Source organism: Euprymna scolopes, chromosome 29, assembly GCF_053919585.1.
Source record: "Euprymna scolopes isolate OS-2025 chromosome 29, ASM5391958v1, whole genome shotgun sequence".
NCBI lineage: Eukaryota > Metazoa > Mollusca > Cephalopoda > Sepiida > Sepiolidae > Euprymna > Euprymna scolopes.
Window position 1 is genome coordinate 1,855,863 of NC_136510.1, and position 14,031 is coordinate 1,869,893.

Here is a 14,031-nt window from a genome sequence, read left to right on the forward strand (position 1 = left end):
AGTTCTTGATTAGAAGTTCCCCTTAAGTAATCCAATTTACCAAATTTCCATTACTAACGATTTTATGATATTGTCCCTTTGACTACTGTTCACTCTTTAACCCAAATCCTCGAGTAGCCTCCGGGCCTTGATAAGTGGTGACTCCTATGTATATAAAAAAAGTATCCGGTTGCAAGGTTTGTTAGTATTTCTAGTGAAATGTGTTTCAGCTAAAACGTTTTTAGCTTTTTTTATTATTGATAATTGTTTGTTTGAAAACGTTTTTAGCTTTTTTTATTATTGATAATTGTTTGTTTGAAAACGTTTCAGCTTTTTAAGGTTTAAATGTCCGATGAGAATGTTTTGTTTTTCTTTTCGGGGAAAAGGATGTCCAATGGTCGAACCGTATTCCAGTGACTTCTTGGTGATGAGTAAGTGACGTTTGAAAATGTTGTTGCTTTTCAGTGAAAAGTGTGTCCGTATGTTTTTCTTTGAAGCATGCTCCTTTTTTTTTAGGACAAGTATTCAATAAATTTTTTTTTTTTTTTCTGTGAAAAGCGTGCCTGTTTGTTAAAACGTGTTTTTTTTTGTTTTGTTTTGTTTTTTTTTTGTTTTTTTTGTGACGAGCATGCAGTTAAACCAAATTTTTGAAAGAAAAAAATGTTATGCGGTAACATGAAGTGTTAGCAGTACTGAAAGTATTTTTATTTTTTTAAGAGACTAAGAAAAACGTAGATAACCAAACAAAGTCACCAAAGGCTGAGTATTCCGATGTCACTATTTTTTTAGAAATTATGTTTTATCCCTAATAAAATATATTTAATGAAAAACACAGCATGAAATGAACAACAAAAACTTCTTTTCAACAATAACAATGAAAAGGGTAATTTATTTCACAGTTAAAAGCAGGAATGTGGTAGAAGAAGGAGGAATAGAAAGTGCTTTTTGGGGTCTGTGTCGGTCAGTCAGTATATTCGCTCTGTCATCCCTAATTAATAGCATTTGTCTTTTGGGGATTACTAAGAATTGACTGCGGACTGGAAAATGCGGGACTTCCGGTGGAAAAAGGAAGTTTGGTTTTTGGCGCGTTTTTCTGTAGTTTTGAAGAAGAAAAAAGTAAGACGGTTAATTTTCCACGCGGCCGGAGGAGCCCCCAAAAAGAGATGAACGTCAAAAATTGGATGAACCCCAGATAGTCATATATGAACAACCTGTTCAGTAAACAAAAACAATAAGGAACCTGCAGGTTATGAAAGTCAAAAACGACGTACTGGCCCCACATTATGGTCCGAACGCCTTGAATGACTAAACACGGCCTCATTCACGCAAACCAGAAAAGGAAGACACCGAAATAAATTCAAACCAACTTTGTCGCCACCCAAACCGATAAATATAACCCAATGAACATTCTTTCTATTGATTTTCTCACATACATTCATGAACATTCTCTTCTGCCACAAAACGAACCTTCTCTATATACCTCCCAATAGTAAATAAAGTCCCCAGTGGAGGCTGTCGATGCTATGGAAAGGTGTCCGGTGGACAGCGGACGAGAGAGGAGAGGTGTTGCTTGGCTTGAAGTCCCGTCCTGACTGATGATTCACAAAAAGTAGTTCTTTAGGGGCCGATAACTCAGTGTTAGCTTATTAGTCTGTGTGTCGCTGAACAGCTCAGAAACTCAACACTCAAGATGAGAACAGTAGTCTGAAGAATCTGAATAATATAATTTATCACTCCTCATCTCAAAAATTCAAAACAGGACTGAAAACAAAAGTCAAAAGCTGCTTGAGTACAGCTCATCAAGTAGTTGGTGATGTTGTATAATCATCTTGGTAATGTTTAATTATGTTTGAAGTGAGCTGGTCGCCAGACAAAATGACGACCAACTCCCTTAAAATAATTTTTTAGAAAAATTAATAAAAATAAATATTCAGACTTGGTACATTAAAGGAAGTGTAAATTTATTTAACATTTCTCAGCGTTCCGTTACACTCATATGTTTGTGTCCATTGAAAACAAAGAAATCCTTATGGACTGGGTAAATGTTCCTTTTGAGTGTAAAATAATTAGAAGAGAAAAGAGAAATTAATGTTTTTCTTTGTGAATGCATTTCGTGTAAAAAGTGGAGCAAAGAGATAAAGAAAATATTTTTTTTTGTTTCGTTTAGAAGAAATTATCATAATGTTTCTGGTTCGGGTGCGTGCGAAAAAAAGGCCGCAGTGGTGAAAAGCATGTCTTATCTCATGAAGCCCAGTGGAAAGAAAGAGGAAGAGAAACACCTCAAATTTTGCGCTACAGTTTTTTTTTGTTCTCTTTTTTAGAGCTCTCCGGAAACGGTGACATATCAAAAAGTCCCTGTCAAATTTTAGTTCCGGGGTAGGCGCTACATGTTCATATTATTCAATGATTTGGACTTTTTGTCTTCTTCATCATTCTTCCATGATGCTGATTCTTTTGTGCTGCTACTTCTGGCATGATGTTTGATGGAGAACTGTGATGTTGCTTTGGGATGAAACAATAACTGAATTATGGACAATAAAAATTGACATCTGGATTTACTTTCAGCAATTTCATCATTTTTCCATCCTTTATTTTGTCCTTTAGTTCTCACATTCTATGAGGAGTAAAAATTGCAAAGGGAGCATGCTTTTGTTCTTGTTATATTCGCATATCTCTCCACATTTCCATGAATAAACCGGAAATCAGCAAGGCAATGACGGCAGCAACAATGGCGACCCTAAGACAAATCTGTTCGCCGTTACAATGTAGTCAAACACAATAAATACACAGGACAATTTTAAATCCCATCTCTTTAGGTACACACATCATTAAAATAACTCGCACCTTACTTCAACATAGAAAACCTCCAGAGAAAGTTGCACAGCAAAAGAAAAAACCTAAATAAAAAATCACAGACACTACCGTAAACGCAACTCAGATAGCATAAAAACGCAAATAATGATTCCACAAAACACCCCAACAATACGACACCGACTAGGTTACATTCACAACTTTCTCAGCTTTAAATCGATGTAACACATGCATACACACACCAAACAGATAATTCTCTACAATTCATTAAAGCACAAAAAACAAACACAAATAAAAAATACGACGGCCATTTTGACGCCGGAGCCGATGTGCCTTTTACTACGTCTGCACGTGCTGTATAAATAAGCCGGCCGTCAGAGAGAAAGTCAGTTTTTCCAGCAGATCGCTGGCCAGAGCAGGTCGCCTCGCTACCAGTAGAAGCGGACACAGCTGTTCCCCTCAATTCTTTGCAGCAGCTCAGCGACAGCCGTTCCCCTCAACCTTCCAACAGCAGCAGCAGCAACAGCCGTTCCCCTCAACTTTCTAGCAGCAGCAGCGGCAGCAGCAATAGCCGTTCCCTTCAGCTCCATCTAGCAGCAGCTCAGCGACAGCCGTCCCCTCAACCTCTAGCAGCAGCAGCAACAGCCGTTCCCCTCAACTTTCTAGCAGCAGCAGCGGCAGCAGCAATAGCCGTTCCCTTCAGCTCCTCCCAGCAGCAGCAGCAGCGACAGCCGTTCCCCTCAACTTTCTAGCAGCAGCAGCGGCAGCAGCAATAGCCGTTCCCTTCAGCTCCATCCAGCAGTAGCAGCGGCAGCTCAGCGACAGCAGTTTGATTCAAAGCGCCTAGTCACCATATCACCGCTCGTTCCAGTCCCGGACGTCATCCCTAGACCGTACCAGCCTCTAGGCCCCTGTACCTGCCCGAACCTGATCAGGCCAGGATCCCTACCTCTCTAACCCCTATTCCGGCCTTCCTGACGCCCGGCTGACCGTTCCGGCTTTGATTGAGGATATATATGCTTATTCACTTTGACCCTCAATAAAGGTTGAAACCAAATTACTTCGTTTGTTCTCCTTGCTTCCATACGCTCGTGTTATTTTATAACATTCTGTAGCCATGAGTAAAAGTCTTACATAATTTGCAATTGTATTTTGAGTTCCCTGTGAACATTAAGCCGAGGAGTTTGAACGGATTACTTTCAGGTAATGTCTCATTAACCATAGCTATTGGTGGTTGAGAAGATTTCTTGTAATTATTAAAGGAAAGAAGTTTAGTCTTAGCAGCATTGAATGTGACCATCCATTTTTGTCCCTACTTTCAGCAATTTCATCATTTTTCCTTCCTTTATTTTGTCCTTTAGTTCTCACATTCTATGAGTGATGTTTCTGACAAAGGAGGAAGAATTTCTGTTTTCTGGAATGGAATCAATCCATCTAACATAGCTATTTTTTGTATTTTGAAATAGTACTTTTTTATAGCAAGTGGCTTCATACCTTGTCTGATGTGATTTCCATTACATGAATCGCTAAAGAGTGCATAGAAGAAGGCATGTTTTTTTTACCAATTTTTTAGATGAAAAAGCGATTTTGGTAAACAGAAAAGATGTTGAATCAAATCAAGCTCAGAAGCAAAAAAAATCCTCTTAATGGATCTGTCCAGGCCAATATTGTCTGCCATACTTCTTCCTCAGGCAGCTTAAGAATCTGGTAAAGCTTAACAATAAGCTAATTATACTGCCAGAAACAATGTTACTACGAAAATCGTTCCAAAAGTAAGGCCTCCTATTTTTTAACTAAAAAAATAAAATATTGAAGAGCAAGGAGACGGGAGAGGTACCATTAAAACGAGTGACCTTTTGTGCTCTCAAATCTATTTTTCTACACAACCATTCTCAATGCCCTTTTACCAGCCTTTTTTGATGCCTTGGTTGTGAAAGTCCGGAGCACACTTTGTCACTCAAATCTCTGTTGCCACTCTGAAATCAACAAACCCATCTCCTAATTGTGCTGACATCAACTGTATCAACTTCGTAAATGTTCAAAAGGCCTCGATGAATGTTGATCAGTTCAATTTTTACTGCATAGAGGAATTCAATGGCGTATCTCTGCTTCTGACACACATCCATGACAGGGGTTCATATCATCAATATCTGCAACAGAAAGATGAAACTTTCAGGTCATGAATGCATAAGTTCAGTCATCATAATAATGCAATTTGTAATCATCTCTGATCTATTTGGACAGAATAAAAAAACAGGAAGTATTACTTTTATAACGTTTCTCATAATATATAGCATGTTTTTTTTAAGGCATCAAACTTTAAATGACAATCGTATTTTTTTTAATTGCAGATTTAGCAATTATCGGTTGTAAATGATAAAAATTAATCTTTGGAATAAACCACATATTTGAATAATAGAAATATTTTTTCTGTGATTTATTTTAATTTAAAGTTTTTTTTTTTTTTTTTTTTTTTTTTACATATGAATCACCACTTATCAAGGCCCAGAAGCTACTCGAGGATAAGGGTTAAAGAGTGTACAGTAGGCAATAGAGTAATCATTAGTAGTGGACATTTGGTAAGTTAAGGGGAACGGCTCATCAAGTACTTGTTCACATTGGACTTGAAGACGACCATATTGTAGTCAGCTGGAAAGCAAGCAAACAGAAGACAGTTTTACAGGTGTGCAGTTATAAGAAAAAAACTTTGTTCATGGAATCTAGATTTAGGCTTAGGCACAGATAAAGAGTAGGGGGAAATTATTGATAGTGTTTTCAGCGAGACAAGTGTTTGCTGCCTTAAAAAAACGACACCCTATATTATGTGGCGTAACGGATAAAGTACTAAGTCATAATTAGTTCTAAGTGAGAGTCTTCAGGAGGTTAAAGGTTCAATCCTCAGTGTGAGTGATACAATACAATTGTTAAATACTTAAAATTTTTACTCAGTCATGGCTGACAGAACAAGAATATGCAACCCTTGTTGATTAAGTGAAGAATTCCATTTGAAATTCTGTACAGATTCTCGAGTTTAATGGAAAGATTTCTGAGTTCGACAAGATACACCTGGAGAAGGTTGGAGGTTACATCAACCGGAAAATTGTGGGAAAAACACTTGAGATCAGAACAGAAGTCTGAATAATCCAAATTGTTTTTTTTTTATTGCATTTTCACCAAAAACAAGGCACAGCGGCCACTTTGATATAGGCTGATACTATCTTGGACATAATTTGTAGCGGTACTATGCAGGGAGTTGAGCAGCAAATTGTCTGTTTACATTACACTTGAACTTCTGCATGTCAGTACAGTTGGGGAAGTAGGAGTCTGGAAGGGAGTTTCAAAGTCTAACAGTCCTAGGGAATAAACTATTTGAGTAGAAGGCTTTCTTACATCTGAGGATCTCTACTGTGTAGGGGTGGGATTTTGCTGCTTGTTGGGTTTGTCAGTGGTATTTATGTAGAAGTGGTACAAAGGCTTGTAGATCATTAGAGCACCTACCATTAAAACACTTGTAAAACAGGCAGAGGGATACAATATTTCAGCAATGGGATAGCAGTTGAAATCTAGTTGACAGTGTGGGACCTATTATTAGGTTGACGACTCTCTTTTGAACCCTGTCTAGGAGTGAGAGACTTGTAGCAGATGCACCAAGTGTGATAACAATACTTCATACATGGGCGAATGGTGGCCTTGTAGACGTACAGTATACTTTCAAGAGTAAGTAACATTTTAGCATTGTAGAGAGCAGCAGCCTTGGCAATACCCTCAATGTATCTGTTCCAACTCATGTTCCCTGTTAATGTTAAACTGGGGAGTTTGAATAAAGTATATTCGGGTAATGTATGGCTATTAGTGGTTGAGGTTTCTTGTTATTAAAGGAAAGTCACTTAGTCTTGGCAGCATTGAATGTGATCATCCATTTTTGTCCCCATTTCATTACAGACTGGGCGTCTTCCTCTGCCAGTGCTTTGGGTATGTGTTTATTCGTTTTCCCCTCGTGTCTGTTATAGATTATAAATCCTAATCTCAAAAATCCAGAAACATAAATGTTACTACAAACTTTTCTTCTTCTTCTTCTTCTTCTTCTTCTTCTTCTTCTTCTTCTTCTTCTTCTTCTTATCATCATCATCAGCAGCAGCAGTTTGACATGTTTTAAATGCCTTGTAAAAATTGACTAGACTATCTCTGACCAAGTCTTTATTGATCCCTCCTCAACTCTTATCACTTCTTCCGATGTTTATCTTGACCTTTTTCTATGAACTGAATCTGCTACCTCAAATGTCCTATATCTACTAACTCCCAAACTTTTATCTATTCTTTCGACGTGACCATACCATCAAAGTCTCCTGTTCTGCACTTCCCTATAATGTCCAGATTTAATCTTCCTCTGAGGTCATTAAATCTTTAAGACTCACGTTACATGATCATCATAGCATTTCTATTCATGCAACACATGTCCACAACCCATACAGTTTCACTTCCAGACATCACCATATTTGCATACACATGCCACATAGACTTATCTATTATTTATTTTATTCAAAAATGTTTTTCATATTGCTAAACATTGCTTGACATAAAATTTACTGTTAATTATCACGTTGATAAGAAAATTCTTGCAGTTTTTAACTTTTAAATTCAGATGAACATATCTCGTCTCAACCAATAATTTATTGATCGAAATAAGCACCACTAGAATCAACACACTTTTATCAATGCAAAACGAGTGTTTTTAAGCCAGTAACGTAAAAATCTTGCGTTCTGGTGGCGATGAAGTCGCTGAAAACGTTTGCAATAGCACTAAAGTTTTTGAAGTATTTTTCATGCAGAAAGTTGTCAAGATGATTGAAAAGTGGTAGTCGGAAAGTGAGAGGTGTGGAGAGTATGGCGGATGAGGCAGAGTTTTGTATCTCAATTTGTTCAACTTCTGCTGGGTCGGTTTAGCAATGTGTGATCAGGCATTGTTGTGGAGGAGAATTGTGCCCTTTCTGTTGACTAATGCTGGGTGTTGTTGTTGAAGTTTCTGATGCATTTCATTCATTTGTTGACAGTACTTCACCGCCATAATAGTTTCGCCTGCATTGCAAAAAGTGTAATAGATGATACCAGTTGCAGATCACCAAACAGTCAGCATGATCTTCCTTTTGGTGCAACTCTGGCTTTAGGAAGTGTCGTGGAGCTTCATCAGCGTCTAACCACTAAGCTGAGCATCGCCAGTTGTCGCAAAGAACTCTTCATTGCAAGTCACAATCTAGTCGAGAAACAGGTTATTCTTGTTGCATAAAAGAAGGGAAGATGACACTTCATAACAGCTTTTCTTTTGGTTGGCATTTAATTTGTAAGACATCCATTTGTCAAGTTTTTTTGTCTTTCCAATCTCTCTCAAGTGGTTGAAAATCATTGTATATGTTGCTAATGTCTAATTCATAAGCAAGTTCCCGAACAGCTGTGCATAGATTGGCTTCGACTAAGGCTCTTAATTGAACATCGTTAACATCCGATGGCATCATCTTCAAAACTCTTGTCGCCGCCATAAAATTTCTTAAACCACCATTGTGTTGTGCATTCAGCAGTGGTTCCTGGACCAAACGCTTTGTTAATATTGTGAGCTTTTTTAGCAGCTTTTCGGCCTAGCTTTCAAGCTAGGCCGAAAAGCTGCTGAAAAAGTTCACAATATTGAAATAAGAAAATTGTGTGAATTTGTTTTTTTTCCATTTTGTATTAAAGTTCTGAAAAGAAAACATAATTGTTTTAAAACGATTGTAATTTAAACGATTGGATAGAGCGAAACAGGCATTTTAAAATGATATATAAAGTAAAGGTATTATAACGAAAACTTATTTGAAAACCTATCATTTGAAATCAAAATGAAAAATTCTGCAAGAACTTTCTTCTCAACCTAATACATTAGTAATGTATTAGGTAGATAACAATAGGTAAAATGAAAGGAAAGTAAGTTATGATTTAAATAAATAACATAAATAAAGAAGAAAAGGAGAGTTATGGCAGTGTATGTCTAATGGTGGTGGGAGGTGAGGGAATAGAGGGAGCAGTAGTAAAAGGAGAAGGAGTGGGAGAAAGATGCAAAATAAATAAATGAAATAAATTACAAAAAAAAAAGGAAAAGGGGAATAAAAAGATAATCTAAATAAATAAATGACGTAAATAAAAAGGAAAAGGAAAAAGGAAAGTAAAAGAGAAATCTAAATAAATAAATGACGTAAAAAAAGAAGAAAAGGAAAGAAAGAAAGTAAGAAGATGATGTAAATAAATCACGTAAACAAAGAAGAAAGGAGAGTTATGACAGTGTGCTGTGTAGCGGGAATGTTTGTACATATCGGAGACATATAACAGACGATGAGACATTTATGCAACAGTGTTCATGGCGATGACGATGATGACAATTCTTGTTGAATTTCGTATTATTCTTAATGTGCTTAAATTAATGGAATACTGTTGCCATATCTGGGCAGGAGCTGCTAAAAACAGCTTTGACAGAGTACAAAATAGACTTTGTGGCTTAGTGGGGGATGCTCTTTTCTCTACCCTGCAACCTCTCTCCCACAGAAGAGACGTTGCGAGCCTATCCTTGTTTTATCGTTATTTCCATGGCAGGTGCTCGTCTGAACTCCAATCTCTGGTCCCCCCTCGCCAATCTTTCACGAACAACACCCGTCTAGCTGAATCCACTGTGAAAAATTTCCCCCACTCTATATCTGTGCCTAAATCAAAACGCGGATTCCATGAACAAAGCTTCTTTCTTAGAACTGCACGCCTGTGGAACTCTGTTCCGTCTGCCTGCTTCCCACCTGACTACAACTTGGATGTCTTCAAGTCCAATGTTAACAAATTCCTAATGAACCGACCCCTTAAGTAAACACTTCATCAAATCTCCACACTAACGTAATGTACTTGCAATAACCGTTATCCCTGAGTGGCTTCCGGGCCTTGATAAGTGGTGATCACTGTGTAAAAAAAAAAAAAAATGTGAAGAGATGTGTGTAATAGACAGTTCTTTTAACACAGAGGAAGATACATTATTGTTTCATATAAAGTTCATTTACAAAGATGATAGACAAAATCACATTACCTTTTCGGTGAAAATAAAAACGAATGAAGACAAAAGCTTATGATGATATTTATTCTTCCAATTGGATGAGATTGTAATCAGGAATTCGATTGCTTAACAAAATTACATTGTCTTTCCCTTCCAAAAGGGGCTTAGCTAACTCTTCCCCTTTGACTGTTCTGAACTCGACTCTGACTGAACTAATTGATTTCAAACCCTCTTAACTGAATATATTGAATCTATCTTTCTTTGTGACGTCAGAAACTCGCTCAACCAAGTGAGAGTCCCTCATGTGGAAACTACATATCAATGTTCCAAACTCAACTCCCGAACTCGACTCTGAAAAGGAGAGTTATAGCAGTGTATGTCTAATGGTGAAGGCTGAACAAGTGGTGGGAGGTGAGGGAATAGAGGGAGTAGTAGGAGAATGAGAATGAGAGAGTGATGCAAATATATAAATGAATGACATAAATAAAAAGGAAACGAAAAGAATGAGAGTAAAAAGATAATCTAAATAAATGAATAATGTAAATAAAAAGGAAAAGAAAAGCAGGAAAGTAAAAGAGAAATCTAAGTAAATAAATGTCGTAATAAAAAGAAAAAAAGGAAAGAAAGAAAGTAAACAGATGATGAAAATAAATCACGTAAATAAAGAAGAAAGGAAAGTTATGGCAGTGTACGTCTGACGGTGAAAGGCGAACAAGTAGTGGGGAAGTTAGAGAATGCAGAGAGTTGTAGTAGAAGCAGCACAGGGAAAAAGGAGAGTAAGAGGATGATGCAAATAAATAAATGACGTAAATTAAGAAGAAAATGAAAAGGAGAGAATGAGAGTAAACAAATGATATAAATAAATAAATGATATAAAAAAGAAGCAAAGGAAAAAAAGCGAAAAAAGAAAAAGTACTGAAAAGAAAAAAAAAGAAAAGAAAAAATATTCAATGTACTATCGTTGACCAACAGGTCAAAGATCGTTTAATATCATCAAAAATTGTTCAATCGTTTAAACACAGATTTCATATATGATCATACTTTTATAGTAAAGGTGAGAATGAAGTAAATACTAAACTGTGATTGGTCGAACAGACCACAGGAATAAGTAAAAAAAAAAAGGACTAAAAAAAAAAAAAAGGCACAAAGCTTGGTTTTGTGGCCTTTTGGAAAAAAAAATTATCATAAGACTTTGACCTGAAGATTGTTTAAACTTTTCATTTTTTAAAAGCTTCTTTCTTAGAAGTGCACGCCTATGGAACTCTCTTCCGTTTGCCTGTTTCCCACCTGACTACAACTTAGATGTCTTCAAATCCAACATAAACAAATTCCTGATAAACCGCCCCCTTAAGTAAGACACTTTATCAAATCTCCATTACTAACGATTACTACGATATTATCTCATTGACTACTGTACACACAATAACCCTTATTCTCAAGTGGCTTCCGGGCCTTGATAAGTTGTGACCTCCATGTAAAAAAAAAAAGATTTCCCAATGTCTTAGTCAGGTTGTGTTAAAATTACAGAAATATATATAAAAAAAAATCTATTTAAGTTCAAAACCCTTCAGTGACTTTTTGGACACCCTGAACGTCCTATATATCTGTAAATTTTTTTTTTTTTTTTTTTTTTTTTTTTCCATTTTTCTTCCTTTGAAGATTGTAATGCTTGGGTATGGGGCAGCCAAACCAGCTGCCAACATTGCCGCGCTTTTTATTGAAAACAACCGAGAGCTCTTTTTAGTATCCTCGTTGTTCCCTTAAGTGCAATTGTCTGGATCTCTTTTGCACTTGGTTCACCAGGAATATTAGTTAGGTAGGACTTCAGGTTCTTATTCATAAGCCCTGTGACACCTATAATAACTGGTATGATTCATATCTCCCTAAGATTCCAGTTTCTTGTGTGTGCGTGTGTGTGTGTGAAGACACTTTTCAACCTATATACTCAACGAATTTTTAATCTACAGATTTGAAATTTGGTATACAGGGTATTCACACGTCGAAAACTTTTAAATCCGTTTTCATCCAGAAAAAAGAGTTGTTAAGGGGTCAAAATTGAAAAATTGGTATGTAGAAGGCCACCAAATTTTTATCTGTTTTCAACTGTTTCATGACTGTACATGCGCGGTCGTGAAATATGACAGCTATGATATGTTAAGTAAGTTGGTTTGAAAACACTCTGTAAAAGTTATGTCAAGCTGGTCTAATGGTTATCATATTTGACTCACTGTCTTTAGGTTTTGGTTTCGATCTCAGCTCGAGTAATTTATTTTTTACTTACAAGACGTAAACTGATAAGAAAAAACATAATACTCGCATGCACATGTATTAGTTTTGTTCTGTTTGTTTTTTACTCCATGTTTTTTTTTTAATTTTACGTTACGTTTAATACCTATGGTATTTCTGTCTATAATGAATAAAATTTCTTCATGAATTGAAATATATTTTACGACTACATCAACGCTCTGATCCCCATCTGGCATCAATTGTGATGGATGGCTCTCGTCTGGGTGAGGCCCCGTGTTTTGACAAGCTTCTGGGTTTGACCTTTACTCCTGATCTGAAATGGAACACGTACATCAAGTCTGTTGCCAAGGTCGCTGGAAAGATGGTGGGATCCTTCTACCGCTCCAGAAGATATCTCACTACTGATGCAATTCTCTATCTATATAAAAGCCAAGTACGTCCAAGGATGGATTACTGTTGCCATATCTGGGCAGGAGCTGCTAAAAACAGCCTATCCTGCCTTATAAGAGTACAAAATAGACTTTGTGGCTTAGTGGGGGATGCCCTTTTCTCTAACCTGCAACTTCTCTCCCACAGAAGAGACGTTGCGAGCCTATCCTTGTTTTATCGTTATTTCCATGGCAGGTGTTCGTCTGAACTCCGATCTCTGATCCCCCCTCGCCAGTCTTTCACGAAAAACACCCATCTAGCCGAATCCACTGTGAAAAATTTCCCCCACTCTATATCTGTGCCTAAATCAAAACGCGGATTCCATGAACAAAGCTTCTTTCTTAGAACTGCACGCCTGTGGAACTCTGTTCCGTCTGCCTGCTTCCCACCGGACTACAACTTGGATGTCTTCAAGTCCGACGTTAACAAATTCCTAATGAACCGACCCCTTAAGTAAACACTTCATCAAATCTCCACACTAACGTAATGTACTTGCAATAACCCTTATCCCTGAATGGCTTCCGGGCCTTGATAAGTGGTGATCACTGTGTAAAAAAAAAAAAAAAAAAAAGACTAAGCAACGCCGGGTATATCTTCTAGTCTCATCTATAAAAGTGAAAATGTGTGTGTGTGTGTGTGTTTGTATGCATGTGTGTATGCGTGTGTGTGGGTGTATTTTTGTGTGTATGTTTGTGTATGTGTGTGTGTGTATGTTGTGTGCATGTTTGTGTGTGTGTATGTTTATGTGTGTGTATGTGTGTGTATGTTTGTGTGGGTGCATGTATGTTTGTGTGTGTGTTTGTTTGTGTGTGTGTTTGTCTGTGTGTGTGTGTTTGTGTGTGTGTGTTTGTGTGTGTGTGTGTTTGTGTGAGAGAACATTTCTAAACCTATATATTCAACCAAATTATTATCTACAGACTTGAAACTTGGTATATAGGGTATTCAAACTTGTGAAAAACTTTTTAATCGGTTTTCATCTGGAAAAAAGGGGCTGCTAAGGAGTCAAAATTGAAAAATTGGTACATGGAGGACATCAGATTTTTATCTATTTTTGTCAACTGTTTCACAACTATGCATGTGCAGTCATGAAACATGACAGCTTCCTTATGCTAAGAATAAATAGGTTTGAAAACACATTTTAAAGGCGTGTCAAGCTGGTCTAATGGTTATCATACTTAACTCACTGTCTTTAGGTTTTGGTTTCGATCTCAGTTCGAGTATTTTTTGTTTAATTGCAAGAAAAGAACTGTTTAGAAAAAACATAATACTCACATACATATATTTCAGTTTCTGTATGAATTAAAATATAATATTTATCCATATTTTACGACCAGGCAACGCCAGGCGGCCTGCTAGTCTAATATAAAGTATGAAAATATTATCTTCTTCTCTTGAACTTACCTGTGACTTGAAACACCTGGTGAAATGCAATTGACCTTTTTCCTATCCTACACCCAGTTGAGTCTGCAATCAGTCCCTCCCTTTCTGCCCCCTATCTTCTCCGCCCC

The 14,031-nt window shown here is 37.0% G+C and overlaps 1 long non-coding RNA gene across 1 annotated transcript in view; it reads right to left on the minus strand.

Annotated features, from left to right (window-relative positions):
• Window positions 1–1,914: 1,914 nt before the first annotated feature.
• Window positions 1,915–14,031, minus strand: part of LOC145252437 (uncharacterized) — a 100,583-nt gene continuing 88,466 nt past the window's right edge. Inside the window, exon 2 of the long non-coding RNA XR_013863599.1 lies at window positions 1,915–4,940. This is a non-coding gene — a long non-coding RNA (uncharacterized LOC145252437). The remainder of the gene's footprint in view (window positions 4,941–14,031) is intronic.